Source organism: Pongo pygmaeus, chromosome 21 (assembly GCF_028885625.2).
Source record: "Pongo pygmaeus isolate AG05252 chromosome 21, NHGRI_mPonPyg2-v2.0_pri, whole genome shotgun sequence".
Lineage (NCBI taxonomy): Eukaryota > Metazoa > Chordata > Mammalia > Primates > Hominidae > Pongo > Pongo pygmaeus.
The window spans coordinates 44,089,522-44,115,594 of record NC_072394.2 but is presented as its reverse complement, the minus strand read 5'-3'; the positions used below and the strand labels follow the sequence as shown (position 1 = coordinate 44,115,594).

At 42.8% G+C, this 26,073-nt stretch overlaps 1 protein-coding gene across 3 annotated transcripts in view; it reads left to right on the top strand.

Annotated features, from left to right (window-relative positions):
- The first annotated feature begins 418 nt into the window (after positions 1-418).
- CHD6 (chromodomain helicase DNA binding protein 6) overlaps positions 419-26,073 on the top strand; it is a 220,455-nt gene continuing 194,800 nt past the window's right edge. The window contains exon 1 of one of the 3 annotated variants that reach the window (XM_054467364.2): positions 419-663. The gene's annotated coding sequence lies outside the window, so the exon portion shown is untranslated. The remainder of the gene's footprint in view (positions 664-26,073) is intronic. The other 2 variants (XM_063659588.1, XM_054467366.2) reach the window with 2 other exon arrangements.

Genomic DNA, 26,073 nt, shown 5'->3' with positions numbered 1-26,073 from the left:
CTCAGGATCTTCTTTTCCTGACCTGCGGGTCCCTCGCTTCTTCTTGCATCTGCCCGCGTGACCTCGGCCCCTGCAGAACCCCTGTCTCGCGGGACCCCAGCCACATCCTCTCCCACCCCCGGAGACGCCAGCCCCAGGTCTTCCAGATCACTAGCCAGCTACCTGAGAGACCTCCACCTGCGAGCTGAACACCCGCCGGCGTCCGCGCGCGCCAGGTCCCCGCCCCCTGCCTGCGATCTGCAGCGTGCAGGACCCCGCCCCGCTCCCTCGGCCCGCGGGACCCCGGCCCCGCCCCGCCCCCGTGGCCCCGCAGCTAGTCCCGAGGGGGCGGGGCCGCGCGCAACGGCGTCTCTAAGGCGGGGGGCACGAGGCAGGGGGCGGGGCGGTCTCAGCGCCGGCCAATCAAGGCCGAGATCACATCCATGCAAATACGAGCACAATGGAGCGAGCCCATCACTCGCCCCTGCAAGCAAGCTTGAAATGGGCTTCTGTCTGAGCGGCAGCCGGGATGACCAATGGTTCTGTGTTTTGGACCGGCGAAGCCCAATGGCGCGACAGGGAAGGCGGGCCCGAGATGGGTTAGGGTGTCCTTGCAGGGTGTCTGAGCTAAACTTCACCAAATAATAGCTGTTTGTATTTTGGCTGCTGCAGGAGCCATTTTAGGTAAGTTCTTCTCTTAACTTTTTATTTTCCTCCCTGGCCTCGGCGGACCGGCCTTGTCCGCGGGTCCCCGGCCCCGCCCCGCCGGGCGGGTTAGGGTGCCCCTATGAATGGAGCCGGGATGAGGGGCTGCGGCGGTGTCCAGGCCCGGCCGGGCTGGGGTCCGAGCGGGGCCGGCGGGCGGGCGGCCTGGCGGAGGGCAGGCGGCGGCCTGCGGCCTGGGGAGAGGGGCGGCCTCTGCTGCGCCAGGCTCCTGTTCCCGCTCCCGCTTTCGCTCGGGCCGGGCGGCCGTCCTTGGGAGTGCGCCGCTGCGGGCCGCGCGCAGGGGTGGGGGACCGGGCGGACCCCGGCCGCGGGCCTGGCGGGCGGGGGCGGGGCGTGCGGAGGCCCCCCCCCCCCCCCGGGGCGGGCGCGGTGGGACCCCCGGGCCCGGCCGCGCTGGGGCGGGGCGGGGGTGACCGCTATTCCCGCCGCCGCCCCCGCGGAGAAGTTGCTCTATTCGCGTCCTGCGTCTGTTTGCAGGGGTGGAGGAGGGTGGGCTGGTGCCAGGCTGCTGTTCCGGGAGGGGGCGGGGGCCCCTGCGCGGCCTCGGATCGCGCACCCCCTCCGCCCCCTTCTTACGCACTAGCGCGCACTCGCCCCGAAAATTGGAGCCCTGGAGGGGTCCTGCAACCCCGCTGCCAAGTTTTGTGCATTATTAGATTGCATGTTGGAGCTTTAAAAAAAGATCTATCTGTCCTCTTCAAGGTATTTATTTTCTTCGCTGTTGAGAAGTAACGGAGTCCGTTGCGCCCAGATTTCCAGGGACATGCCTGTCGGATGTGCAGAGGGTTGGCAGCTACTTGGTTTTTTTAAAGACGTTATTAGGAAATTCCCTCACTAGTGAGATAATCGAAATTTGAGTTTGTTTGCAGCTTCAGTTTTATTTGATACAATTAAAAATGCATAAGCAGGCACTTTATATTTGTGTACATAAAGTATTCCTAGTTCCAGTTATGACTAATGTGACTGTGGTTTCAGTCGTGTGGGATCTAATAAGGCAGTATAATTCAATTTTGAGCTCGTAGGCCCCTGTTCTCCAAATTAGGGTTTATGGACCATTAGTAATCTGGCCAAGGTTTCTGGTGAATCCTTGGCATCTCTGAGCATCTCTCTGGGGCTGTGTGTGTGTCTTATTTCCCACCCCCTGAAAACTCCTCGTTTCTGGTGGCAGATCCACGAACACAGAAAATACACATTTTAAATATTTACAGTTTTCAGGATGTCTGAAATATTGCCTGAGATTTGATTATTGTTTCCTAGATGGTATGTAAGAGTACCATCCCAATGGGCCCCCAATTTCGATGTACTTTGTGGAAATATGTTTGTGGCGTTTGGGGAAAAAAAACCGGGGCAGACCACTCGGTTTAGCTCCCTAGGCTGATGTGAGCTGTGTAACTTATTGGGGGTCTGTCCCATTGATTTCATGGCACAGTCGAGTTTGACTGTAAGCCAAATTGGAAAATCGGGTTGGCAACCTCAGAGAGAGAGTTTTTGTGAACTTTATGGCTTTCTGGCAACAGAAAGATGATTTGAGATCTGTGTATGATAAAATGATTAGGCGTGAATCCTCAAGTAACATGATTTATGCCAAGCAGAGCAGGTGGTTTCATATAAGCAATGCATCATTATAAACAAAGGCCTTGGGAAAATGCGGAGTGGTAAGATTATTAATTTTGGAGTTCTTTTTGTTCCAGGGCAGATTTCATAGAGGAATTATAAGTTCTTTTGAATTTAAACATTTTTCTTGATTAGTGGGTGACTAAAAGCTATCCTGCACACATCTTTCCCCACCGTTTTGTTAGCTTTGGAGTCTCTCTAATAGTAACCAGACCATAGTACTGTTCTTGGTGTAGTCTGGCCATGGGCGAAGAAAATCTAGATCTGTTGCGAAATTGAGTTGTGCTTCAATGTGGTATCACAGTCTTCCTGGAGTCACGTTTTTTATTCTGCAGCTATTTCTTTGCTTTTCATATTTAGCTCTTCTGTTACATTTAATAGCACTGCAAACTCTTTCAATATGATCATTTTTACAACTTTTAAATATTCTATATCTTTATAATTTTTATAATTTATTATTCATGTAGTTGGGGAAGTTCTCTGAACTCATCAGTGTATTAGTTAAGGCAAACCACACAAAAATTGAAAGACAAGTTAGAAGTGAAGTGGGAGAAATACGACTAACTGCTGCATTTCTGGAAGAATCTTTGGCAGTTATGTTTTTGTGTTTATTGATTTACTTTTTGTGTATTTCAAATACCAAAGAAAACCTGAAGCAGAATCATATCTCATTAGAAGCCACATCTTATTTGTGATTTTGCTCTGACATTGCAGAAAACCTATCAGAAACAACAGGCGGCCCTTGGTCTACTATGTGTCGGAGAGCTCCTTGGTTTATAGAAGTTTCGAAGAAATGTTTTGGTTTTCTTGGAAGTATGGCTTTGCCCGAAGCAGAGTTTGTGGTTATGTCTTCCTGTGTTATACCATGAGGTTCCACAACATCAGGCTTGATTCTCCCTGTAGGTGCCTATGTTTTTCATGGAAAGACTTTAATTGGTAATAACTAAATGAGATCACTCATGGACCACCCATGTTCTGAATCTCTTTGAACAAGTTTAAGGATTCAAAGATTCTACCTGCAGAAATATCTTTGGTGTAGGACAATGACAGTATATCCATATCAACTGAGGAGGCTGTACTCTCCCTCCCTCCTTCCCGTTTCCCTGCCTGGTATAAGAAGGCTTGAAATAGTTTTGTTTTTAATACATATTTAATGATTCTCTTATACTTCATTGCTCATGCAGAGCTTTAGTTTAATTCAAGTGAAAGGTGGAGTGAATTCCATAGGATTGCCTGCATTCTCCTGTACCAGGTTATTATATTGAAGACTCTTTGAAATACATAAAATGATAGCCAGAGCTGAGATACCTCTTCCCTAGAGAACTTTTTTTTTTTTTTTTGCAATGGAATGTGACATGCTTGTGAGTGGAGCAAAAAGAACTAGCATTGATTGAATACCTGGTGTTTGTCCAGTACTCAGCCAGATACTGGGGCTACAGAGTTGGGAAAAATATCTTTGCTTTCATAGCCACTTCATGAGGCTGGGCTGCAGCTCAGAGAAATGAAGTAACTTATTAAAGGCCATAATAAAGCTAGTCAATGATAGAACCAGAATTTGAACCTGATCATCTGTATCCAATGCATGTCCTTTTCACCAATAGTTCTCTCTAAAGATTTTTTTAAAAGCTCAAGCGTACTGTTGTATTTTAGTGGTATGGTGTTAGGTTAGTTACCTAACACACCTTCCCTAAGTTCTACACGTGCATCCATTTTTACTTTTCCGTTTCAGGAATTTGTCACTGAAGAGGAGTGTTGGAATACAGTGAGGACACCCTTTTCCCCCCTTTGTCTCCATGGAGTAGGAGTGGTCTTCCTGGGGTACTTAGGAGTTCAGGTGTACCCTGGTACAGTAATAACCATGAAGTGCAGAGGGATAAGGCAGTCACTTTTTCCTTTGCCAAAATGTTCTTTTCTTCGGTTCATGTTGTGGAGGCGTTGATACCCTCATGAGAAATTCTGTTACTTCCATAAAAGTCCTGAAGGTAGTAAAATGGAGTTATTTTAAAATATCCATGCTTGTCCCTGTTTCTGAACTAAATCATCTGCATAAAATCCAAAGAAAAATGTTTATTTTTGCCTGTAGTACCTGTATTTGTTGGTTTTTATCGTCAGTAAATAGTGATTCTGTGCATCCTCTTACATTTATTCATTATGTTGTTTGCCATCACTGTTCTATTTTGCAACCTTTAGAATTTGTAATGGGGTGTATATGATATAACTTAAATAGCTCCTATTTTGAAGAATCAGGATTTTTTTTTTTGAATTGATGAACCTTTTTTCTTTATAGTCATAATGAAGGACTTAGAAATTCTAGCAAGGAACAAACCTAAGTTTTCAACGGACTCCCATGGTGCTTTTGTTATCTATTTCAAAAGAACTTAATATACTAAGACAGTATTTGAAAATTTCAGGATGCTAGGAAGTAGAATTGTAAGATAACCAGGACAGGAATCCAAACATAAGTAGAAAGTGATGGATGCATATTTGAATTTTCTAAATAAGTAAAGGGAGATTTCCATTTTTTTACCCCTTTATTGAGGATACTTGTAAAGGATAGTTGCTGATTGCATTTTATGGATCAAATATGTTATTCTTTATCAAGTAGTTAAATTTTTAATATATTTTGGATTTTCTTATATACTATGTGACCAAGGTATTCTGGTTTTGGATTTTTTTTTTTTTTAAACTCAAAGATTGTTTTTATGTAAAAGCTTGGCTTCAGGTTAAAAGTTCCAGCTACTGTAGTAACAAACATCTTTAGTTCCTACCTAAAGGTTTAAGCTTTTTATCCTGCAGTTCGTGGACCTCTAGGGAGTCTTTGGCTGGTCTGTGAACGCCCCAAAATAGTATGCAAATTTTTGTTTGCGTCTGCGTATTTTATAGGCGGACAATCCATTGTTTTTTATGATTCTCAAACGAATCTGTGCCTCTCATACCCCTACTGCCATACCTTTCCACCAGCATACAAAAAATACTAAGGGTCATTAATTTAGATCGTTCTAGAACAACTGCTTTGCATGAACAAAATCTTCTGCCTGGATGCTGACTTCTTTGGACCTTTTTTGTCCTTTAGCAATCTCAGCCTTGGTCAGTTGGCCTGGGCTTGGGGAAGAACTGCATCCCTCTGGCAGCATTCAGGCATTCCCTGGGGTTATCCCCCAAATTCTTCCCTCGCTGCGATCACATGGAAGCCGTTTGTTGCCCTTGCCCTTGCAGCCTGATAGAGTTAAAGGTTGGAATGGGAGACATGGGGGCTCTTAGAGGGTCCTCAGCCTCTCGTTTTCACACGTCTGCCTCTGCAGATGGGACTAGAGGGGAGGCCATGGCAAATGCGCCTGACATTTTCTTGCTTTGAATACTGCTTCTTACTAATTCTGCTATTGCTTCATTCAGTATGTTAGGAAGAAAAGGGTTTTTCTTTCTTACATTGAAGAAGAAGAATTAAAAGAAGCCCTCCATTTTTTTATATTCCCCAGACTTTTATGAAATGCTTTGCAACTCCATTAATGCTAATTTTTAGTGGAGTTCTTCCTTAAAATAATGTGTAGTTGAACATAAAAGCTTATTTTTAGGCTGCTAAAAATTTTACAGAGAACATACATATAAAACCAGGTGTTACTATATCAAAAGGATTTTATATTAAAGTTCTCAGAGCCTTATTATTTACTTATTAAGTCAAGCAAATTGCCAAAACAATATTAGAGTAACAAAAAAATTCTAAGAATAACTCTAGGAGGTGGTCAAACTTAAAGTTAGTCTGGAGATTTTTTTTTTTGTTGGGCCAGAACAGAAGTTGAATAGAAGAAAAATCAGTTTATTTTGTTTAATAATAGATAATAATAATAATAATTAGATTAGGGAAAATACCTAAGCTTTAGGCAGATGGCGAAGGGCATTGACTTGATTATTTGGTTTGTTCCTTCCTTAAGTGTTTATGAGTAAAGAAATATATCTGGACTCTACTTTGGGTCCAAGAAAAACCATCAGTATTCTAAGAAATACTTTGAAGGATTATGTCTGGTAAGCTAAGTCTAGATCATAGATTTTATTTACGGAAAGAATTTTACATAATTTAACACAGAGACTTTATTATAGCTCATTGTGTATTTTGGCTTAGCAATTCTTGCACTGCTGGCAGTCTAAATTCAACTATGGGCTTGCATGAAAAAGTTAAGCCATCATTATTGTTGATCCTGTGATAGAATCAGATCACATTGTAAGTGATGACACCATTAGATTGCTTCTTTAAGCAAACCTGGTATAATACTACTTAAGGGATTTAGGGGTATTTTGCTTAATGGAATTAACAGTTTTGCCTTGAGTTGTAAAAATGCATTGAGGAAATGATAGAGGATATGAAAGGGGTCATTAATGTCCAGCTCCAGAAAGATAAGTGTGAAAATGTAAAAAAATAAGCTCTTGTGGATCAGGCTACTGAAAGTAGTCTACAGATTCCTGCAGGTCTGTGGGCTGCTTACCTGTCTGACAAGGTGAGTACGGAACTTGAAAAGAAGCATGTGCTTTTATAGCAGATGGTTAGAAAAATGGTTTGTTGAATCTAATTATAAAAACAATTAGTTTATAATTGTAGTCCTTTTTTGTTTATTTTTTCCTGGAAATTCATTTTTCTGGTGTTTCATGAAAGTTTTGGCCATAGATAGGGAAAGAGCAAAACCAAAAACTAGTTCTTCACTAATAAAAGTGTTGGGAAACTTCAGCATTACTTTGGAGCATGTTAGAAATGCAAGTTTTACCAGGTGCGGTGGCTCACACCTGTAATCCCAGCACTTTGGGAGGCCAAGGCAGGCGGATCACCTGAGGTCAGGAATTCAAGACCAGCCTGGCCAGCATTGTGAAACCCTGTCTCTACTAAAAATACAAAAATTAGCCAAGCATGGCGGCACGTGCTTGTAATCCCAGCTACACTAGAGGCTGAGGCAGGAGAATCATTTGAACCGGGGAGGCGGAGGTTGCAGTGAACTGAGATCCAGTGAACTGAGATCACGCCATCGCACTCCAGCCCAGGTGACAGAGTGACACTCTGTCTCAAAAAAAAAGAAATGCAAGTTTTTGGGCCCCATTCCAGACCTACTGAAATAGACCACCTAGGGTTCCCAGGAGTCTGTGTTTTAACAAGCTATGCTGATGATTTTGTGCACATCAAAATTTGAGAAACATTGTTCTAGATCAGCACTGTTCAGTAGAACCTCCTGTTATGAGGGAGGTATCCAATATCTGCATGGGAACTACTAGCCACTGATGGTTTTCAAGCCCTTAAGATGTGGCTAGTATGACTGAGGATGAGAATTTTAAATTTTATTTAATATTAGTTTAAATTTAAATAGCCACACATGGCCAGTCGTACCAGTATTGGACAGCACAGCTCTAGACCCTTTAGCATTTCTACCCTCTTTGGAGCAAAGGTGGATTTTTTTCTGTGTCTGTGAAGGAAAATATAATAGGAAACAAAATTGTCCTTTAACCTAAAATGAGTCTAAGCAAGCCGTGTAATAAAAATTGATAGTTATTTATCTATTTATATTTGCCTCTTTATTTTTATCTGAAAGTTGATTTGAATGTTCAGAGAATAGTAAGATCAAAGAATAAATTTAGATTTGTCTTGTAAGGCTTTACAAAAAGCAAGGTAGCTGTTCCAGCGGGGACTTATGACCCTTCCTATCTATGACTAACATGCATGATGTCTTTCAGCATGACTTTTGAAGCTTTTTTCTTTCATACTAAGATTGAAGATAGGCAGCTTTTGAGTATAACACTGTAGTTCTCCTGTTCTCAATAAAAACTACTGGCTATAGGGGTTCCCATTACTTTAGACCAGTAATGGATATTTTTACCATACAAAGTATTTCAGGTTTATCTATCAATTAACTTATTTATTTATTTGTTTATTTATTTATTTATTTTTTGAGACGGAGTCTCGCTCTGTCACCCAGGCTGGAGTGCGGTGGCGCAATCTCAGCTTGCTGCAAGCTCTGCCTCCCGGGTTCAGGCCATTCTCCTGCCTCAGCCTCCTGAGTAGCTGGGACTACAGGCGCCTGCAACCACGCCCGGCTAATTTTTTGTACTTTTAGTAGAGACGGGGTTTCACCATGTTAGCCAGGACGGTCTTGATCTCCTGACCTTGTGATCCGCCCGCCTCGGCCTCCCAAAGTGCTGGGATTACAGGCATGAGCTACCGTGCCCGGCCTATCAATTAACTTTATAAAGAGAATCTTGTTTTTTTAAAATAACATTTACCAAGCCTCCCTTGAAAGACTGAGTCTTATCCTCTCTTCCCTTTCCAATATATTTAAAAATTGATTTGTTAATAGAAGCAATTTCTTTGGTTCATTCGGGGTTGCATATTCTTCTCCGTCTCCTCTCCCCATCTACTTGTAAATGGGGAATACAAATTTTAAACTCCTAAAAATCAATGATAAGATTGATTCTAGTATATTCATCGAAATCTATTGCAAAATTGAAAAATTATGTTGTGATTGACAAGAAGGAGGAAATTACTGTAGAAATAAACATAGGCTGGGCACCAATGGCTTATGCCTGTAATCCCAACACTTTGGGAGGTGAGGTGGGCAGATCACTTGATGTCAGGAGTTCGAGACCAGCCTGGCCAACATGGTGAAATCCTGACTCTACTAAAAGTACAAAAATTAGCCAAGCATGGTGGCAGATCCCTGTAATCTCAGCTACTTGGGAGGCTGAGGCAGGAGAATCGCTTGAACCCTGGAGGCGGAGGTTGCAGCGAGCCAAGGTTGTGCCACTGCCCTCCAGCCTTGGCAGCAGAGTGAGACTACATCTCAAAAAAAAAAAAAAAAAAAAGAAATAAAAAAAAAGTAAACACAGATCCACATGCACATGTGGAGTTGTAGCTTTAAAAATGCTGTCCAGTCATAACAAAGTGAGTCTAATCATACAGCAGTTTTATTAGACATATTTACTAGGTTTTAGATTTTCAAGCAGGAAATTGTTAGTCATTTAGGCAGTGACTCTTGAAGCATGAGAGACAGTAACGGGTGTCCTATGTGGTTTATAGACTCACAGAACATTAGAATTGGAAGGTTCCTTAAAAATCATGGATAGGGCTGCCAGGATAGCAAAATTTATAATGCAGCAGTGTCTGTTTTGTTTATGGCGTGAGTTAATGCTATATAGTCTCTCCTTGGTGTTCATTACAGATCAGCACTGTTTTCTCATTAATTCTGTTGTAAGGGTGGTTGTATACTCACAAAGCAGTGACTGGCAGTAGGTTGTCTGGGCAGGTGCTTCTGTTTGACACAAGTGTCACTGATTAGGGGGCACAACATTTTGTAACTTGCTGCTTTGGCTTTTTTGTCTGACTTTCTTCTAAGGATGTCAAGTTCTAGATCTCTGGGCATGTATTTTGTTTTTGTTTTTGTTTTATAGAAACTGGGTCTCTTATGTTGCCCAGGCTAGACTCATGGGCTCAAATGATCCTCCTGCCTCAGCCCCCTGAGTAGCTGGGACTACAGACATGCCACTGCACCCAGCTCTCTGGGCATGTATTTGAATTCTTGCTGTAGGGTTTTAAAGAATTGGAAAGCCCAGTGTGTTGAAATTTAGATCTGATAGTTGGACAGATCCTAAGCTTGAAAGGTTTGGAGGTTCCTTACTTCAGGTTTGTTCTCATCACTGCCACTTGTCCTTGGAATGCTGTATGAGATGTTACTAAAATATTGTGATTTCATAAGCTACACACAAAATAACTGTACTCTGTCCATTTTTATCTGCACTTTGTGTCTGCAGCATTTCATGTAGCAGAGCTCTCCCTGCGTGTTCTTGACTGTGTTGCATATTTACTCTTGAACTAAGCTTTGTTGTTGCCCTTATGAGTGTGGTTGTGGCAGATTTAAGTGTTATCAGGTCTTACACAGGTCACCATCATTACTAGATTCTCTGAAAGCGAAGCTACTTTCTATCTTGTCGGGATTGCAGAAGAGTAGAGTTAGAAGGTACTTCTGAAGACGTCTATCTATTTTCATTATTCATAATGGGATGGGGTCCTATTCATGTAAATATTTGTGAGGTCACAGAGCTGAGCTGTGGTCAAGCCTTGATTAGAATTCAATTCTCATTTTGCCGTATAGGACTTTTCCCTTAACCTCCAAGGATTAGGGTCCTGAAAACCCACATAGGAGAATTTCCCTTAAAAATTCATGGGGGAAATATGGGACAGGTGTGCTCTGAGATTAGGAGTGAACATGTGAAAGGCTCCATAATTTTTTTTAATGTTCTCTAAAATAATAAAGATACTATCAGTGAAATATTACACGTCTTAAATTAGTAAGAATGGGTATTTTAATAGCTCTTTACTAGAAACGTTTTGGCATGTCCCTCTCTCATCGTGGTAAAATGCTTGTTGTACTATTTTGGTAAATCTTGTTTACTATTTTTTTGCTTAATGGAAACTTTTTGGCATATCCCTCCCTTTTATCACGGTAAAATGCTTGTAAATTAACCTTTGCTTTATTTGTAAATAATGTGCATAAATGTTTTTCACATGTGCTTATATGACTTAGGGTTATTAGGATAGATTTTTTCCCCAGATCCCTCAGTAATCATGATAATAATAGCTGTCAATCACTGAGTGCTTACTATGTGCCAGGTATGGTGCTAGACTCTTTCATGGTGTGGTCATTAGGACTCCAGTATTCTGGTTCTCTTCCTTAAGGACACATGGTAGGGTTACATTCTCTCTCACACCTTGAAATTGGGCATGGCTGTGTAACTTGCTTTGGATATTGACATTTCATTGGAAGTGATATGTGTCCCTTCTAGGCAGATACCTTTTCTTTTTAAAGAAATATGTAATGGTTACATAGTGTAAGCAAGTAAACCTTTGCTTTAAAGCACTGAACTTTTTTAATGAGGTTTTTTTTTTTTTTTTTTCCCTGTGGGATGGTCTACTTTTGTACTGTTTCCCATGCTCATTGTTTTCTGCCCCTCCCTCTTGGCCCATCCAGATATTTTCCTTCCATGAGACTTGAGAGCAAGACCCATGTCTTCATGGAGCCTTCTCTTCCCATATCAGCTTGAAGCAATCTCTCTCCCCACAGCATTTCTTGAGTTAGATTTTCCCTCTGTAACTAATTTGGCATTTCATATTGAATTGCCTTTGTCTTTTCTTATATTATTCATTTATTCCACAATGTGTGATGCCTATTTATTTAGCAAAGAGTTATTGAAAATTCATTGTGTTTCAGTCATTCACGTGCCCTGGGAATGCACATGATCTCTCCCTTTGTGGAATGCACTTTGTGTTAGAAGAGACAGAAAGGTAAACTGCCACTACAAGCATCATGATCAACGTCAGATTAGAGCTATGTGCAAATTTTGTTAAGACTCAAGAAGAAGGATCAACCATTAAGCCAGGGGAGTAGGTTAAGGCTTTTGAAAGGAAGACCTTTTAAACGGGTACTTGAAAATTGATTGGGAGTTTGATAATCAGAGCCTGAGATTAGTGTTCATGAGTTTGGAGAGCCTTTTATGCATAAGAAATGTGTTGCTGGGGGCTCAGAGGCAAATGGTAAGTTCATTCTGGCTGGAGTATGGTGGAGAGCCATGGAGTACTGGTAGGTGAGGGGCTGGAGGAGGGACAGGTTGGAGATGTTGAGAAAGGCTTTAAAGATCATGGTCAGTTGTTTGGGTTTGTGTTGGCAGTGAGGAGTCATCAGAGGTTTTAATGCAGGAGAGTGGTTTGTACTCTACACTCTGGCAGCAGAGGTTGGTTGAGTGGTGCTCAGACTTTGTTGTGTATTAGAACCACCTGAAGAGCTTATAAAAATACCAGTACCCAGGCTATAAACAGTAAAATCAGATTTTCTGAAGGAGAGGCCCAGATATTGGATTTTTGATAATTTCCCAGGTGATTCCAGTGTGTATCTGAGTTTGAGAACTACTCTTTTAGAGGGGTCTGATGGAGTAAGGAATTCAGAGGCTATTGCAGTGGACTGACTAGGAGATAAGTCTTTTTTTTTTTTTTTGAGATGGAGTCTCGCACTGTTGCCCAGGCTGAAGTGCAGTGGGTGCAATCTCTGCTCACTGCGACCTCCACCTCCTGGATTCAAGTGATTCTCCTGCCTCAGCCTCCTGAGTAGCTGAGATCACAGGTGCCCGCCACCCCACCCAGCTAATTTTTTTTTTTTTTGAGACAGAGTCTCGTTCTGTCGCCCAGGCTGGAGTGTGGTGGCACGATCTCGGCTCACTGCAAACTCTACCTCCCGGGTTCATGCCATTCTCCCGCCTCAGCCTCCTGAGTAGCTGGGACTACAGGCGCCCGCCACCATGCCTGGCTAATTTTGTTTTTGTATTTTTAGTAGAGACGGGGTTTCACCATGTTAGCCAGGGTGGTCTCGATCTCCTGACCTCGTGATCTGCCCGCCTCGGCCTCCCAAAGTGCTGGGATTACAGACATGAGCTACCGCACCTGGCCAGTTTTTTGTATTTTTAGTAGAGACGGGGTTTCACCATGTTAGCCAGGCTGGTCTCGAACTCCTGGCCTCGTGATTTGTCTGCCTTGGCCTCCAAAGTGCTGGGATTACAGGCATGAGCCACCGTGCCCGGCCGAGATAAGTCTTTGAATTGAAGCATTAGCAGCTGGGACAAGGTGAGACAGAGTCAACCATTATTCTTTTCCTTCAGTGTTCTAAATGTTTGTCTTTTCCTACAAAATTGTGGTCGTCATGGGTGCAAGGCCCATTCTTTGTACGTTGAATTCCTCATAGAGATTTGTACATAGTAGGTTCTCAAAAACTATTTGCCTGCATGAAAGTCAGTTTTCCTTTGGTCAAGTATTCATACTTGAGTACTTTGGATATTTTCATTTCACTTCTTTCCTTTTTGTTATCAAATAGAATCTTCTTTAGGAATGAGAGTGGATAGAGATGAATTTTTTTTTGTCAGTTTTACTAATAGTTCTGATTAAAATTAAAATTTACTAATTAAAACAATGTCTTACACAATAAGTCTTACATATGGTTTATCCATGCTGTCTGTCTATATTAGCACAAATAAGTAAATTTCCCATTAACCCTTGGCATTTGTGTAAAACTCCTTAGTACTGATACACCCTTTAAAATAAAGAATTCAGGTAAAGTATCCAACAACATATGGAAGGTTTATGTTAAAAATAACACCTAACTCTTGTTAATTTATATAATAACTCAGGAACTCAGTGTGATGTAGAGGCTGACTTGGTTTGTGCACTTGAAATTCAGTTTCTCTTTGGCAAGTAAATTCATTTATTTGTGAATGGGAATAGTATTAAAGAATGTTTTGAGGCATTTTTGAGTCAACTCTTTGTTCTCCATTCTAATGGAAGGGAGTTGGAACCTGTAGAAATTAAAAACATTTTTTATACTTAAAGGATTTATACTCCTTTGTATCTTGAAACGTATGAAACCTACAGACAGGTATGAGAACAGTACCATGAACACCCATCTCCCCTTCACCTAGAACCACCTGTTATTAACATTTTGACAAATTTGCTTTATAACTTTCTCTCTATATATGCACTTTTTTTTTTGACAATACCATTTGAGAGTTACTTGCAGACACTGTAATGCTTCACCCCTAAATACTTTACATATTTATCCTAAGGAAAAAGGCATTCTCCTACATAGAATAATCACAGTGTAATTATATCACTCAGGAAACTTGATGTAAAACCCAATATACAGTTCTTTTTAAAATTTTCCCATGAAAATGTTACTTGTAGCCTCCCCACCCCCAACTCCCTGTCCCCCGTTAGGATCCAGTCAAGGATCCTGCATTGTATTACGTTGTCATGTGCCCGTACCTTTCAGTATCAATTAGTTTGACCTGGTAGTCCGTGGATTCCAGGAATGGAAATGAAAACCCTTGGAAAATGGTGTAGCCGAGCTTCCTGAGCCTTCTTCGCTGCTTACCTTTTTCTGTGCTCCCCACCACAGGTGGGGAATTGGTCTTCTTAGAGAAGATGGGTGGCAGAGTTCTAAAGTGGAACCTCACATCCAGTGCAGACCTGTTTGTTCACATCTTCCTGAGACTCGGAGAAGCTTTATCTGGACAGTTATTTTCCATTTTAGGATTAAGGCCATTGAGTCACCCACATGCTTAGTTAAGAAATTGTGATAGTATTAATGAGACTAGGAAATGATTTTCATAGCCAACTCTAAGACATCTGCAACCTGAAGAGTTAGGAATCTTCTGCTATTTCTTGAAGACCACTGATTTTCATGACCAGTCATAATGTAGTTCCTGGGGTTTTAATTTTTAAAAAACTATTAAGGACTCCTCTAATCTTTAACTATTCCTCAGTCATATCTTATTGGTCTTATGTCCTTCTAGTTTTATACTCCTTCCTGGGCAGGCTCTTCTTTCTTGTTGTTTCAACCTTTGATGACTCTAGAATCTATTTTTCCACCCCGACCCTCTCCTGTGATCCAAATCTTTATTTCCAGGCCACACACACAGCAGCTCCACCTGCCTGTGTGAGTGCAAAACTGAACTCAGCATCTTTTTGTGTAAACCTGGGCACTCGTTGGATTGTTAAGCATGGGATGGAGAATGAGATGATATTTAACCAGGGGCCTAGGAACATGAGGATCACATTCTTTAGCAGCCCCTGTTCTCCCTGACACCCCCTACCTACCCAACCCCACCTTTCCTATACAAACACACATGCGTGCACACACACACACACGGGAATAGGTGAACCCAGGGTAAGGCCTTGCTAACCCTGTCATTTCCAGCTGGACGTAGAATCTTGGGAGTTAGGCTTCATGAAATGAATTCTTTTTTGTTTTGTTTTGTTTTGTTTTGGGACTGAGTCTCGCTCTTTTGCCCAGGCTGGAGTGCAGTGGCACGATTTCGGCTCACTGCAGCCTCTGCTTCCCCTGGGTTCAAGTGATTCTCCTGCCTCAGCCTCTCAAGTAGCTAAGATTACAGGTGCACACCGCCAAGCCTAGCTAATTTTTTTGTATTTTAGTAGAGACAGGGTTTCACCATGTTGGCCAGGCTGGTCTCCAACTCCTGAGCTCAGGCAATCCACCTGCCTTGGCCTCCCAAAGTGCTGGGATTACAGGCGTGAGCCACTGCGCCTGGCCCAAAATGAATTTTTTAAATTCAGTGTTTCTCAAGCTTAATGCCTTGAAATGAAGCATTCCAAAGGGTTTGCTAGCTCTCCTTGCACAAGGAATTTACCTTCAGCAGGCCAGCTCCTGACTGCTGAAACTAGAGTTTTGTAATCCTGTGACCATAACTCACAGTGATAAAAACACTATATTGTGCCTAGTACACACACATGTGTATATGTGTGCATTGTTAATTCAAAGTTTTTTTTTTTCTTTTCTGAGACGGAGTCTCACTCTGTTTCCCAGGCTGGAGTACAGTGGCATGATCTTGGCTCACTGCAACCTCCGCCTCCCAGGTTCAAAGCCTCAGCCTCCCGTGGAGCTGGGACTGCTGGCACCTGCCACTCACCCAGCTAATTTTTGTATTTTTAGTAGAGACAGGGTTTCACCATGTTGTCCAGGCTGGTCTCGAACTCCTGACCTCAAGTGATCCACCCACCTTGGCCTCTCAAAGTGCTGGGATTACAGGCATGAGCCACCATGCCCGGCATAATTCAAGTATTTTAATATTCAGTATTTACTCTCACCACTTGTGATGCACTTGATTTTCTATTCTCTAATCTTTTAAAAATAGTTTTGGCCAGGCACGGTGGCTCACGCCTGTAATCCTAGCACTTTGAGGGGATGAGGCAGGCAGATCACGTGAGCCCAGGAGTTCGAGACCAGCCTGGTCAGCATATTGAGACCCTATCTCTACAAAATATTTAAAAAACTAACCAGGTGTGGTGGTGTGCACCTGTAGATCCTGCTACTCGGGAGGCAAAGGTAGGAGGATTGCCCATGATCATGCCACTGCAATTCAGCTTGGGCAACAGAATGAGACCCCGTCTCCAAAAAAAGCTTTACTGGAATATAATTTACATGCTATAAAATTGTCCTTTTAAAATTCTTTTTTTTTTTTTAATGTAAAAAGAAATGCTGGTGATGACCCCACTGACTTGTAAAAGCATGACAGTGCTGGGAGCAGTGCAGAGGCACAGCTGGTTTAGAGACTGTCCACCAGGGAGGCAAGAAAGGCAGGCTGGCACCCAGCCTTGAACCACTGTGCTCACTGCAGTCACTGGACTGTGTTTCATTAAACACCCTTAAACTTGAGCAAACTGGCAGTTTTACTCCTTGGTGTGAGGTGAAGGCTGGGGTAAGCCTACAGGTAAAACTGCTCTGGTGGTCAACCAAGGGGCTTGCCTCATAGGAAGGTGAAATGGGCACCTTCTTTTTGTGGTTTGTGGTGCCAGCATCCCCTCTTCTCTTTGCCAGGAAGAAAGAGAGAGGGAGAGGAGGGGGTAGAGGAAAGGAAGCTTTGTCTCATTAGACAGTAGAGCCTGAAATTCTTGTAATTCATGTTACTCTATTTAACTGAGTTTATTCATGAGAATCTTTGAGAGAGTGACTGTAGGGACATGGGTATTTGATCAGTTTGCTCTCATTAATCTGCTAACCAAAAGGAGATAGAGCACCAAGGAAATGAAAGAGGAAACAACTAAGTTTTCATTAGGAGAGTGGAAGAGGAGAGGGACTAAAGAATGCAGTGTAGCTTTGCTTTGTTGGGTTGTGTTCATGGCCAGAGGGAGGCCCTGTGTGGTGAGGGTAATCAGCTGTGCAAGCAAGGAAGCCAGGGTGGAGAGGCTCAGAGAAGAGATTTGGTGCCAGTGCCAGGTAGGGCAGGAATATGACAGGACCAAATAAAACTGAGGGATCCCTGTCCCATCCCAGAGCAGTGAAATAATTGGAGCAAACATTTATTGAGTGCTCATGATATGCCAGGCACTGTATCATCTCATTTAATCCTTTAACACCACATGAAATTTTGGGTTCTGTTATTACCTCCATTTTACCAATGAGGAAACTGAGGCACAGGGAGGTAAAGTAACTTGTTCAGGGTTGCACAGTTACTTGTTCTGACATTTATATATATGCAGGGCATTAAAGATCCTGCCTTGAAGTGAGTGAACCCACTGCTTCTGGGACCATATCTGCTATACCATAGCTTCAGGAGCATACCTTTCCTGGCAGATCCCATAATCTTTGAGTCATTTAGTCTCCAGGTTGCTACCTTGAAGTTCACTCTTAGAGGCTGGTGACCATAATACTAAAAATAACACTGTCCTAGAGAATATTTATAGTTTTTTCACTCCCTCTTCATAAGTACAGACTGTGCCTTATCTAGGAAATACCACTTATTTTGGGACTATAGAGTTGGGCATATAAATTGTAAGGCATGTCCAGTAGTAGTCATGTTTCAAGTCACTTCAACAGATGTTTTCATGCTTCTAAAGAGCCCTGCCATGTACTTCGTGCTAGAATGGCAAATGTGATCTCAGGGGAAATAAACATGACCAATATTTAAATTGAAGTGAACCAAAGTAATAGAACAGTAAAAGGAACATACAAGGAGGGTGAGGAGGTTAGGAAGAACTTTCCAGAAGAGTTAACATCTGAGTTGGGTTTTGAAGGATGAATAGGAGTTTCTCAGGCAGGTAACAGTCACAGAAAGATTAAGTGAAAATCCTGGAAAGGTGGGCAGAGGTTTTCTTCTGATTCTATTGCCAGTGTGTCTAGATTTTTGATGTGATAGAAAGAGCCTTCAGTTGTAAAATTCCACTTTTTTCCCCTAGTGACTTGAAATGCCTTTGGAATCCTATGCCTCAACAGTGGGGCTGGATAAGTAGGAATTATGTTTCCAGCCAGTCATAGGGAGGGGCAAATGCTACCCATGCAGCACCTGTAGGCACACTGCAACTCTGGACAGAAGCAAGTTTCTTGTTTGTGTGAGGTGATGGTGGTGGTTACTGAGCTCCAACCCAAAACTTTGACTGCATTTGCTTGACTAGATTTTTCTTCCCTTATATGAAAATACTGTAGTTGATTGTTGTTATTTAGAAAGTATTTAGGCATTCAGTCACAAATGTTTATTGAGCATTGTTGTTTGGATGGGGGTTGAGGCAGATGAGGGCCATATATAGAACTTGGGTTTTTGAAATACAACATAAATTTCAGTAAATGGTACTAATCTCAAGTATACTGCTTGATTATACTTTTAGATATGTATATACCTGTGTAACTGCTGCCCTCTGATCAACATAGAGACTGTTCCAGCACTCCATAGGGTTCTCTTGTGACCCTTCCTGGATAAGACCCCCCTCACTCTACCCTACTCCGCTTAGTTCTGGCTTCTGTCACAAAGATTACTTTTGCCTGTTATTGAACTTCAAATGGAATAATACAAAATGTCCTGTTTTGTATTTGGCTTCTTTAGTGCAAAGTATATCTGTGAGATTCAAATTGTTGGGAGGCATTGATTATAACATATGATTTGTGCCATTGAGGGTTGGGTCTGAATTTGTTGGTGGCATTCATTTATTCAGTACACATTTACAGCAGCTCTACAGGGGTTTATAGATAAAAGATAAATACAGTTCCTGCCATCAAGGACTTTTCAGTGTATTGAAGGAGACAGACACACAAATGTTACAGACAAGTGCTCGGTGCCACAAAGAAAAACCAGCAGTTAGACAGAAAATTTCTCAGCAAGGCACATTTACTTCTGCAGAAGGGTGCTGCCTGCACCTGTCTGATCACAAGAGCACACCAAGCAGGGTAGAGCAGGGTTTTAAATCCCTATATAGTTCCTGTTTCTGTGTCCTTTGCCCATTGGCTGGAGTTGGACCGCGTAGTCTAAGCTGACCCAATTGGCTAGTGTTTAAAATTGAATAAGGCCAATTAGGCGGGAAGGGAGAGGCTGTCCATTACCAACTAGTTGGGAAGGGTTGTTTACAGAGTAAGAGATTTGCTACTTATAGATTAAGCAGAGAAACAAGTGTTCGTTACAGATTAAGCAGGAAGGGCTGTGTACAGAGCAAGAAAGACCAAGGAAGCTTTGAAGAGGACCTTATTGTGTCTGGCAGATTTCCCCCTCTTGAGTTTATAGTTCTTCCTCTTCAAATTTTTGTAACATATCTTGGCTTTGTTGCTCCTCTTGGTTGTCTGGGAGTAGGAACTTAGCTGAGTAGGGTGGGGGAGAGTCGAGAGGGGTTTTGGTGGGGGCTGTTTTTATAAGCCTTTGCCCTGATCCACAAATACAAGGTATGGTGCAGCAACCTACAAGAATGAGTACACCTATAACAATTGCAAGGAGGGTAAAGATTGAGGTTATGAGTCCCTTCCATCTTCCAAACCATTGTTCCAGGAGACCAGAGAAGGGGTAATCTATTCCAGAATTTTTGGCTAATTCATTTGCTAGGGTGGTAAGGCCCAGGCTTTTGTAATTGTTTCGTCGGGGGCTGTGTTGTTAGGGATAAAAGTACAGCATTGGACCCCAATCATGACACAGACCCCCACTTTTCTTGGCTAATATCATGTCCAGGGCTATCCTATTTTCCCAAGCCATTTGGCTGGTAGGACCTAATTGTTCAGCTATTCCTTTAATGGCATCCCTACTATAATTGACAAACCGCTGTTGATTATAGTAAATGTAATTTATCCAGTGTACATTTTTGTTTACAGTTTCCCATGAGAACAATATAGATTGAAATCCTGTAGCTATTTGATTTTGGGCTTTAAATTCATTTAACACTCCTCATGGAACTCCGATGGCATCTATGTAAATGTGAGGGTCAGAGGACCCGTGGGGGGTACTCCTTTTTTTGTGATTGTCCTTTTTGCTTAGTCGACGAAATGCCAGGGTGAGATGGCCAATTGAATTAGGGTGCAAGTGTTGCCCCACTTATTTGGCAGAGTACCCAATAGTGGTCCACCACAATACTACCATACATCTGCTTGGGGATGAACAAGGGCAGACTGACTGGTTAGCTCCCAGAAAGGCTTAGGCTTACTGCATTTTGCTAGATTTCCAAGGAATGCCAAGTTTTCCCCTTGCTGTGAGAGACACGAGATGAAATTGACATTGGTACCTGGAGGACAGATGGCCCTTGGGGGCTGACCCGCAGGGCTTTTAACTCTGGGAATAACAGCGAGAGAGTTTGGCATGCCTTATTGCCCCAGGCTGTGGGGTTTTGGAAGAGAGATACCATACAGCTCATACCCTGTTGGTCAGAGGACCATCCAAATGGAAAGGGGATGATTTGGGTTTCTGGCCTGCCCGTTGCACAAGCGTAACAGTTGCTTTTGTTTAGTTTGCGGATGGAATATTTAATCCATGCTAGCCAGGCATTTGCATCTTGGTACCCTGTTTCAATAGCTAGGGTGGGTTTTAAATCTTAAACTTCTACAATGGCTACTTTGGGAGCCATTGCATTGTAGGGAGAGACTAGTAGTTTGATTAGAAGGTTTGAAGGAGAGGGAGGAGAGGATGACGAGGCGATGAAACTCATTTTGAAAAATCCTATAGAGTCTGCCCCTGCGACCTCTGCTCCCATACCATAGAAACGACTTAATGAAGGGAGGAAGTTTGGGAAATTGAGATAGTAATGGAAATTTGTACTGGATTACATTGGTTTTGCTGGCAATTGGTGGGGGGGCTTCCTTTAGTGAAACAATTGTGTAGTTTTAGGGATACACAGAGACTTGTTGGGGAGGTCCAACCCTGATTTTTGGTAGTCCATAGAACATTGGACCAGCTACGGCAGAGACGCTCTGTTTTCAGAGGACAAGATTCCCAGTTAACAGAATTTTTAAAATAATATCCCAAGTCTAAGGGAACTGCCCAGTTAATAGAATCTGCCCAGTCTGAGAATTTCCAAGAAGGGCAAAGTAGAGAGCTGCCTTTGACTTTGCAAGTCTCCACAAGGTATAACAAGACAAGCATCAAAAGTAATGATTTGCGGTGACTCTGACGTGGTTATGTTAATAGTGAGATGTGGGGTAGCTAAGGGAAAGAGAAGAGAAAAAAAAAGAATAGACATATTAGGCTTTTTTCTTTAACGTTACTCTGATGGGGGTTGGTCCTGGGATGATGGTCCTTGACTTTGGAGAGGGCGATGCCTTTTTGACTCAGGTATGGTGGGTCCACCCCTTCTCAGCGGTTCAGACTGCTGTTTCAGTCATTAGGAGCACTAGATAAGGGGTCCTTCCCAGGTGGGTTTGAGCTTTCCCTCTTTCCAACTTCTGATAAGGACATGATCTCCAGGTTGGTGTTGGTGAACTGCGAATTCGAGGGGTGGAGTTTGTGCTAGGAGGCCTTGAGTCCTGAGAAAGGAAAGAGTGGAAGACAGACCAAATACATAGTTTTTAAGAAACTGATCCTTTGTCTCAAATGTCGGGAGGTCCGTAGTGGAATTAAATAAGGCAACCCATAAAACATTTCATAAGGGGATAAGCTGATGTCTTTCCGGGGAGCAGTTCGGGTTTATGTCCCACCTCTAAATTTATCAGGGGCTCTTGGTGGGACTCGAGATAAAAGAAACAGAACCCCTGACCTCCCTGTTCTTCCTCGAAGGCTGTAAGTGGGAGGACTTCTTTTTCCTTTTCCCATTTGGGACATTCTCTTTTGAAGTGACCTATTCTTCCACATTTGAAACATTTGTTTTGCCCTCGCTCTCCCTGTTTTTAAGTTTCTTTGCTTTGCTTTTTCATACCCTTTATATGGCCTAGTGAGCGGGGGCTTAAGTTCTTTACAGGTTTTGGACCCTTGGGTACTTTGTTGTAGAGCGGACAGCATGATTTTTTGCCTTTTGCTTTTGCTTTTCTTTATCCCTTCTTACATAAACTTTTTGGGCCTCCCTCAAAGGTTCCTCCATAGGCCGATCTTTCCATCTCCAGTTCTCTATTTTTTGTAATTTCTTTGTGATATCTGGCCAACTATTAGTAACAAAATGGAGCTTTCACATCCCCTGCCCAAGGGGATCCTCTATGTCTAAGCCTGCATATTTTCTCATCTGTTCCTTGAGTCTGTTTAAAAACTCCTTGGACCCTTCATCTTTTCCCTGCTGCTTATTAAATGCTCGGGAAATACTTTGGGTGCCTGAATCCCTTTAACTATCACTTCCCTAAGGTCTTTCATGTTTTCTTGGTGGGCTGCCTTGTTATTATCCCATTGCGGGTCTTGGGCCAGAAACTTTTGTTCTGCTGCAGAGATATTTTGACCGGGAGGATGTTCGTGCTCCCAGACTATCATAGCAGCCCTGCGGATCATGGTTCTTTCCTCCCTCGAAAAGAGAATACTTAAGATGGACATTAGCTCAGCCCAAGTGTATACTTGTGGTCCTAAAAATTGGTCAGTTTGATCCGTGACCCCAAAAGGATCATCTAATAGTGGTTTAAGTTCCCTCTTCAGGTTTCTGACCTCTGAACTAGTTAAGGGGGGCATTTACAAAGCCAATTCCCGTTCCTCCACGTGGTACTTAAGGGAAAAGGGGTTGGGGCAGACTCCTTTGAGGAGGAGGGGAAAAGGAAGTTGTGAGTGCCCCTGTGGCATCGTTCTGGCATTGTTCTATTTCGTTGGAGCTTCTCCGAGGGAGGGGCATGTTTGGGCAACTGCTCCGTAGGAATGTGGGGTGATGGGGCCCGCGGGGCAGGGTTATATGAGGGAGGGACTGAGTGTTCAGCTTGGGGCAGAGCAGTGCGTGGGGGAAAGTTGTCTAAAGGGTCCCCTGTGGTGTTAGACTGCTTGGGGGTAGGGATTCTATGTTCAGGGGAGGTAGCTTTTGGCTTATTTCCTGTAGCTTTTAGGGGGTAGAGGAGGACAGGCCCCTGCCACCAGCACAGGGCATAGTCTGTTTCCTCCTGGGAGACAGGACTTTTGTCATTGACATATTCTATTGAAAGTTGACAAATCCAGTCCTCATTTGACCCAAATTTTGGCCAAAGAAAAAGCAAACTGAGGGTTCGAGGATGGGTTCTTTGGTCCAAATAAAACAACAATATTTTATCATTTATTGCTTTTTCTTATGTTTGGTCCTTTCATTATCCTTAAAATATTTTAACATGAGACCTGGAGGGCTATTAGAGGGAATTTTATTGTCTGTCTTGTCCTTTATATTTCCTGTCCTGCTTGGGTTATTTCCCATCCCGGAAGTTTTAGGCGTTTCCCTGAGTTTCCTGCATGTGTGGGGCTAAACCTCGCTTACTAGAGATTCCTTGCACCCTTCCCCTGGAGGCTCAACCACCCCACTGGAGGTTTCTTGCACTCCTTTGCTGTCCCTTCATCCTTCTTTGGACGCTTCCCTCATTGGAATTTAGGTCCCTCTTAGCATTGGTGGGTTGGTATAAACCCCCGACAGGAAAGCCGTGCCCCGCCTTAAGCTGTATGAGGTGACCACGGAACTGCAAATCTGGACTCCACACTTGCTTCACACTTAATTGTGCCTCTCATTCACACACTTTCAATTTCCAGGGTGTCCTCACCACCAAGGAAGTACTTCACTGCCCCGTGGATTTTCTTACCTTGGTCTGTGCACAGTTACTGGGTCGCTACGGTATCAGTAGGCCCTTTCCTCCTGCGTTGCTGAGAGTCTGGGTTTATTCATCACACCAGGTGGGTCTCGATCCCTCACCCCTGAGGCCACTGCAACAAGGCAGCGGGACGCATCTCCTCACAAGAGTTGATCAGAGACCCTTCCCCAGAGGAGAGTGGGATCCTGGACGATCCCTCACATTGTTAGAGACAAGTGCTCAGTGCCACAAAGAAAAACGAGCACTTAGACAGAAAGTTTCTCAGCAAGACACATTTACTTCTGCAGAAGGGCGCTACCTCCACCTGTCCGATCACAAGAGCACACTGAGCGGGGTAGGGCAGGGGTTTTTATCCCTAACACAGTTCCTGTGTCCTTTCCCCCATTGGCTGGAGTTGGACCACACAGTCTAAGCTGACGCGATTGGCTAGTGTTTGAAATTGAATAAGGTCAATTAGACGAAAAGGGAGAGGCTGTCCATTACCAACTAGTTGGAAAGGGTTGTTTACAGAGTAAGAGATTTGCTAGTTATAGATTAAGCAGAGAAACAAGTGTTCATTACAGATTAAGCAGGAAGGGCTGTGTACAGAGCAAGAAAGACCAAGCAAGCTTTGAAGAGGAACTTATTGTTTCTGGCACAAATAATCACAATGGGTGGTAGGTCAACTTTTAGGTGGTGAAAATGGTTTTCAAAAGACTTTATAGAGGTGGTGAGTTTCTTCTGATTCTTAAAAGATTATTAGGAGTTTTCCAGATAGTCAAAGGGCGCGATAGCTCATGCACAGATATGGAGGTGTGAAGTGGAGCACAATGTCTTCAGAGACCTGCAATACCAGTACTTTGATTTTAGATTGGTGTAAGAATGCCAAAAACATCACTTTGGGAAGAAATTTTGAGGAAAACATTGTCATATAAGTTTGACTTCCATCTTAGGCTGGAGCCATGGGATGTGACCACTTAAGCATATGGTCCTGAAAATACCATAGTGGAGAAGGCAAAGAGTGGAAGTGAGTTTTGGTGATTGCTGCAGCTAGGTAAAAAGGTTCCAACAGTGCTTTACTGTTGATATTGTGGAAGACCTCTATGAGGTTAGTTAAAAACTATAGGGATGCTTATTATGAATGTGGTGTTTTTTTCAATAATTGAGATGAATTGAGGTGTTCCATTAAGCCATCAAAAATCCTGTAAGGGTAGATTTAGAAGTAGCATCTCTTCTTGATCATGGGATTTTTTTTTTTTTTTTTTAGCAAAATTTGTTCTCCATTGCCTTAGTTCGTTAGGGCCATAACAAAATACTACGGACTGGGTGGCTTAAAGAATAGAAATTACGTTCTCACAATTCTGGTGCCTGGAAGTCCAAGATCAAGATGTCAGCAGGTTCGGTTTCTTCTTTCTTCTCTTGGCTTCTAGATAGCTGCCTCTTGCCATATCCTCACATGGTCTTTTCTGTGTGCTTATCTATGTCCACATCTCATCTTTTTGTAAGGATACCAGTCATATTGGATTAGAACTCACCATAATGGCCTCCTTTTAACTTACCTCTTTAAAGACCCTATCTCCAAATACAGTCGCATGCTGAGGAAATAGAGTTTAGGGCTTCAGCATATGAATCTGGTGGTCAGACACTGCAGCTTATGACACCCATGTTTCAAAACTTATTATAGTAAGAGTTGGGTTTTTCGGGAGTTGTCACCAGAGAAAAACAGGCTAGAAGAGCTGCAATATCAGCAGGTAGCAGTGTTGTAGGCCGAAGTTATGTGGGACCCCTGTGGGTGCTGGGCTCGCTTTTAAAGTGCCATCTCTTGAGTTCTTAGTGGCTTGGGTCTGTGCATACAGCAACCCTTTGGGTAGTACAGCCTAACTCCTTGTGTGTTCTCATAAATTAATGCTGAAAATAGAGACTAAGAAGTAAAGAAACCAAACTGTAAAGGCCATGTGAGCATCACAAGGGAGATAATTTCATAACTTTTATAACTCTAAATTTATTCTAGTGATGAACAAACCATATCCGTCTTTTACTATTTAAACCACCCCCCCTCCCTTTTTGATTGGGCTGAGTGAAACAGCCTTGGCATTCTCTTTATCAAAACATTTGGATAGCAAAGAACTGTTTTAAAATGCCTGAATCTTCTCCTTGGAGGCAAGAAATTGTTTTCTGTAGAAGGATTGTATTTTGGTTTTTCTGTTGTGATTGTCACAAAGAGGGTGGAGGGATAGGTCTTTTTCTTTCTTGTTTAAGAAAGTCTTTTAAGGAAGTGCTT